The sequence below is a fragment of the Rattus rattus genome, chromosome 18 (assembly GCF_011064425.1).
Source record: "Rattus rattus isolate New Zealand chromosome 18, Rrattus_CSIRO_v1, whole genome shotgun sequence".
Taxonomy (NCBI): Eukaryota; Metazoa; Chordata; class Mammalia; order Rodentia; family Muridae; genus Rattus; species Rattus rattus.
Window position 1 is genome coordinate 10,218,106 of NC_046171.1, and position 6,474 is coordinate 10,224,579.

Consider the following 6,474-nt stretch of genomic DNA (forward strand, 5'->3'; position numbering starts at 1 on the left):
GGCCAAACCATTTACTAGTACTTTTAGCATAGGATCTTTCATGTTTATTTTCTTTTAGTCCTCCAAATGTTGTAACTTTTACATTTGTTACATGAACAATTTCACATTTACTACGTTAAAGTTCAAGTTATTGCAAGTTATCTTTGTATTTGATGACTCAGTCAGACACACTGACTGAGTAGTTCTATTTTGTAGTTCTGTTTAACCCATGGATATTTTCTTTACATTCTTTCCCAATGGCATTTATTCACTAAATGTGGTATTAGGCTACATGAGGACCTTCACACTGAAGTAGGTGATAGCCATTGAACATCCTCTATCGTGCACATTCTTACGTGTCTCTTATTTCCTTCCTGTGCCCTCTTCCATCATGTTATTCCCTCTGGTTTCTCTAGAATCTAGATAGTTTTGCTTCTATTTCAGGTCATATATACATACATGATATTCTGTGTCTATATAAAATGTAGATGTAATCTAGGAACCCCAACTGCTACTGTCTTAATCCAGTTAATATGCTTATTTCTAACTGCTAGGTTTTTATGCTAACAACATAACTTTGTTTTTCCTTATAACAGAAAAGTTCTATTTGTGTGTGTGTGTGTGTGTGTGTGTGTGTGTGTGTGTGTTATATAACATTTTCTTTATCCATTCCTCAGTACACAGACACCTAGGTTTGTCTTATACGTTACATATTTTAAATAGTGTTGTACAAGTGTCTATGTGATATGTTGATTTGGAATTCCTTCAGTCCTATCCCTGAGTGGAATTTCTGGGGTTACATAACAAAAATGTTTTCAGTTCACCTCTTAATCATGAATGTTGGGGAGCGGAAGTAAAAGCCTGTACTGAAGATTGGCTCAGGCCTCAATAGCAGCCTCAGGTGACAGTTCCCATTGTCTCCCACAGTCATTCTTTAGCCCAGTTGCCCTTTGCCCAGGGAGGTATGTAAAGCTCCTTATCTGCCTGCCTCAGGAAAATGTGACGAAGGAATTTCAAAATGACTCCCTTTCATCCCTCTGATTTAAAGAAATGATTCAAGAAGAAAAATTAAATTGGTTCTTTAGAATTGGAGAAAATTACCTTTTTCCCCCAATCTGGTTTGTGAAACTTTAATCTACTGTATTTCCGGGAGAGAGAGAGAGAATGTGTGACTAGATGCCTGGAGACCTAGGGTAAAACCAAACAATAAACTATAAAAACAAACAGACAAATAAAATGAATACATAAATAGTATCAATAAAATGACTCCTAATGTTATTCTGCTATACTCAAAGATCCGTGCCTAAATAATCATGACCAGAAAAGTTTCATTCTACAGCAGACAGAAAAAGATGCAGAGACCCTTATCCAGACATTACTCAGGAAGAGAATCCTTGGAGTGCATAGATCTAAATGGGATGTCTCCATCAGATCCCTCCCATCAGAGCTCAAGGAGGCCCATTGGAAGAGGAAGCATAAAAGCCTTAGGGAATGGAGGACACTAGAACATGACCCCCCTGAATCAACTAAGCAATGCTCATATGAACACATAGATATGGGAGCAGGAAGCATGAAGCCTCCAGGGCTCTGCAAGAGGTCCTGTGCATACATAGTATAGCTTTCAGCTTGGTATTTTTATGGGGCTCTTGAGTGTGTGAATGAGTGAGTCTCTGATTCATGTGACTTGGGTTTCATTTCCATTTTTGGGTTGCCTTGTCCAGCCTTGATGTGATCATTTTTGTTTTATCTTACTATTTTGCCATGTTTGGACAATAACACTTAGAAACCTACTATTTTCTAATGAAAAACAGAAAGGGAGTAGATCTTGAGGGGAGGGGAGTTAGGGAAGAACTGGGAGCAGTAGAAGACAGGGGAACTATAAACTGGATCTATTGTTATTGTGTGAGAAAAGAGAAAAAAACATAATAATTTTATTCCCTTCACTAATATGTATTAACCAAAAGATACAAACAGAATACAAGTACAATTTATTTATCTTGAAAATGGATGGTGCACACATATTTCTTAACCTAACCAAATTACATTCAATAAAATATTAAAATCAGTCTAAGATAAACAAAGGTTATAAACTGATACTCACAAATACATTCAAGAAAAAGATTCAGTGGCTAGTGCCATACGTGGTCGAGGGTCCTTTGGATTTTCTGATAAAACATCATTTCATACCACCACAAATGTTTCCTATATATGTTTCTTTGTCCAATTTTCTCTATAATGTATGTTATTAAATTCGACAAATCTAGCTGTTTCTAAACCTTTTCACTCCCTGGTTATGTCTCACAAGAGTTCTTGCAATTGCTTCAAGTCAGAGCCATTTTCTCACATTCCTATATAATGCACTCCTCACTTCCTTGTTTCTCAAGGTGTAGATGAGTGGATTGAGAGCAGGAGTGACCACACTGTACATGATGGCAATGATTCGCTCCTGATCCAGAGCACTGCCTGAGGTGGGACAGATGTAGGTGAAGAGAACAGGAGCATAGAACAGAATAACAACCATGAAGTGAGAGGCACAAGTAGACAGTGCTTTGTGGAGCATGCTACAAGAACGGGTCTTGAGGAAAAGATAGGTGATGATGTAGAAATAGGAGAGAAATGTCAGAAAAAAGGGAGTGAGGGCAATGGTGCCTGTGACTGTGTTGAGCAGCCAAAGGTTGAGCTCAGTGTTCCCACAGGCCAGATCCAGCAATGGCTTAACATCACAGAAGAAATGATGGACATGATTGGGACCACAGAAGCTCAAACGGGATGTCATTACAGAGTGAAGCAAGGCATGTAAAAGAAGCCCCATGTCAGATAGTCACAGTCATGTGAATACAGAGCTGGCGATTCATGATGACAGAATAGTGGAGTGGTCTGCAGATAGCCACAAAGCGGTCAAATGCCATCACTGGCAGCAGCAGGGCCTCAGTGCTACCCAGGAAGTGGAAGAAATGAAGCTGAGTTATGCATCCCAAGAAGGAAATTGCTTTGCTTGTGGAGAGGAGGTTCTCCAACATCTTTGGCACTGTCACAGTGGAGTAGCAGATATCTAGACATGCTAGGTTTCCCAGGAAGAAATACATAGGTGAGTGGAGCCTTGGATCCAAGATGACGATCATCAGGATGGCTCCATTCCCAGTTATATTGACAGAGTAGATGGTGAAGAAAATCACAAAGAGAATAGGGTTTAATTCTTGTATGTCTGTCACCCCTAGGAGGAGAAATTGAGTGACTGAGGTTTGATTGGACATCACCTATAAGAAAGCACAATTATTATACAATGCTACCCTGCATGTTCATCAGTCTTTCTGGCCAGAGATTTTCTTTTCATAACCAAAGAATTTTCAGAGTGAATTATTGTTTTCCATGATGTCTTTTCAAGTTTTTCCTAATATTTACCCATTATTATGTTAAATAAAATGTTACATAAGTGTCTGTCATGGGTTGTGATCAAGCAACTTTTAATTTACTACATTATCCCTAATCACTTCCTTTTTGGTTAGTGACTTTGAGTAGCGCACAAGCCCATCACACTTTCTTTATGTGAACATTTACATTTTGACCCTATCTTCTCTTTATCTCTTAAGTTGGCTCCAACAAGGAGTAGCTTTTTTTTTTTTCCTATTTTCTTTTTTTGTCCTTTTTTTATTGGATATTTCTTTATTTACATTTCAAATGTTATTCCCTTTCCTGGTTTCCTGTCCATAAGGTCCCTATACTTTCCCTCTCCCCTTCTATAAGGGTGTTCCCCTCCCTATCCACTCCCTTTATGCCCTCCCAACATTCCCTTACACTGGGGGTCCAACCTTGGCAGGACCAAGGGCTTCAAGGAGTAGCCTTTAAATAGTCCCTTTAAAGAAAAGAACTATTGCACTGAAGGAATTGACCAATGTCATTCCATGAAATTAAAATATCCTGCATAGCAAAGATGCTATCCATAGAGTCTAAAGAATGAGCAAAAGGATTCTCTAGGTTTACTTCAGGCAAAGGATTAGTAGCTAAAGTATGTAATAGATTGCAAACCCAGAAAACTCTACTTATCAATAAATGAACCAAATACCCAAATGGACATTTCTCACAAAAAAGAGAGATGAATGGCTAATACATAGTTTTAAAGTGTTCGAGTTCTTTAGCTACCAAAGAAATGCAAGTTAACCTACTTTCAGATTTCTCTCATTCTGGACAGGATGGCCTTCATTAAGAAAGCAGTGGACAACAAATGCTGGTGAGGAATGTAAAGTTGTGTGTAGTCACCATGGAAATCAGGCTGGTTGTTTCTCTAAAAATTAAATGAAGAACCACCATGTGATTCAGCTCTATTGAATCTGGGATGAACCCAATGGACTCTACATCCTGTTACAGACATACTTGCACATGCATGAACAATCCTGCTGCTTTCCCTATGGTCAGGATAGTGAATCAATCAGCCTAGATGTTCATCAACTAACAATGAATAATGAAAACATGGTACTTATGCACAATGAAAATTTGGATTTGCAGGAACTGTGATGTTAACCAGGCAACTAAGGCACAGACAAGCAAATGCCATATGTTCTCTCTTATATTCAGTTCTACTTAAATATGTAGATCCAAGTGGATGTAAACATGGGTAAAAAAACAGAAAACTAGAAAGAGGACCATGTTACTAGGAAAACAAAAGCTTTAAAGAAAGGAATGTGGAAGAGAGTGGAACAATGTGGAAGGGAAATACAAGGAACCAATATAAGAGGAGGAGACAGGGAGATGGGGGTAGGAAGAGTCAACCAAAATGAAATGTTTGAAAATCCCACATGTATATCCATTATCTTGCAAACTAATTTAAAGGACAAAATCAATATATTTTAATGCATAAAAATGCAAAGAAAAGGGGTTGGGGATTTAGCTCAGTGGTAGAGCGCTTGCCCAGAAAGTGCAAGGCCCTGGGTTCGGTCCTCAGCTCTGGAAAAAAAAAAAAGAAAGAGAAAAAAATGCAAAGAAAAGCTATGTTTCGATATGGTAGTAACCATACTTTGTCTATGTAAAATGAAGAGAAAATAAAAATGTCCTAATACAGAATTCTTTTTTTTTCAATCCAGGAAACATCATCAAAGCAGATGATCACAGTAGCCAAAGATTCTGACAGTATTTGTGTATATTCTTCCCAACTTTATTTGATGTTGGGATTCAAGTTTCATAAAATAAACATTTCCAAGTTAAATTTCTAATGGTATGTGAATGCATGTAAATGCAAAGCACTGCTATAAGATGTCTTCCTAAATCTTATTTATTTATTTATTTATTTATTTATTTATTCATTGATTGAGGTACAGTGACCTTCTAAAAATGTAGGTCATTGATTCATCTTGACTGACTTGACATAGAGCTCCAGAAATGCTCCTGCCTGTATTTCTCCAGGTCCCTGTTCTCAAACAGAGATTACCACATCCATTCTTTATTGCTGAGTGTTAAGGATCTAAACCTGGGTTTTCCTGCTTGTGTAGTGAGCACTTAACACTTTCCCAGAGCTCTTCCTCTGTGGCTTGCTTTTTTGTTTGTTTATTGGGTCATAGTCTCCATATAAGCAGTTTTCCTGCCTCAGCTTTCCAAGTACTGGTCTTATAATCCTGTGTGGCTCAGACTGGTCCAAGTTACTTCTTGCATTATACATTGGGCTTTCTTGTGCTTTTGTTTTCCAAGATGTCCTGAAGTTTTATTTTAATCCCAGGAACCCTAGATCAGAAAAGCTCTTCCTATGCGGACTCAGCAGTCCCTCCCTCGTTGCACCAGCAGCAACTGCCAAATCCTCATTTTAGTATGCTTGAAATCCTGTCTTTTTTGAGGTCTAGCTTCTTGGGCCCTTTGCCCACTTATCATAACATAGTTTACTTGACAGATACTAAAGAACTTTCCTCTTTTCTCTTCTAGCTCCATCAGTGTGACAATGGTATTTGTGTCCTCTTCTTTGATCCCAGAAACTTGTCTGCCTCATCAATTTCCTCCTCAGATTATGGAAATATCCAGCTCTTTGCTCATCAAAAAACATGTTTTCAAATACAACCCCTCCATTCACTTCTTTCAAAACTCATTTTCTGTAAAAGTATATTTTTTAAGTGTGTAATTAAAATAATAGTGCTCCTTTCGATGAAAATAAAATTCTTAAGTAAATATGAATACATTAATTGTAAAACATTTAATATCTGATTACAATTTCAAAGTTTACTAAAAGGCTTTGTGTGTTGTTTTCCTTTCTCCTCAATATTAAGAAAGTACCTGAATTACCTCTCTAAGAAAGAGTGATCAGAGCAGACATCGTTATGAGAAGTGGCTTCCTCTACTTCCTTTCTTTCAAAGGTGCCCAGGATTCACTCTGTACATGAACAAAGAATCAGATTCAGTGTGTGGAGAGTCAGTGGTGCTGGGAGTCACCAAGAGAACTCCTTAGCTGCAGGGGAGTTGAACATAGGTTAACACTGGGTGATTCCTACAAAGGGGGAATCATCCAAGCTGTAGAAA

At 38.0% G+C, this 6,474-nt stretch overlaps 1 pseudogene; it reads right to left on the reverse strand.

The window, feature by feature from the left end:
* Positions 1–2,305: 2,305 nt before the first annotated feature.
* LOC116887518 lies at positions 2,306–3,233 on the reverse strand (annotated as a pseudogene).
* Positions 3,234–6,474: the final 3,241 nt, after the last annotated feature.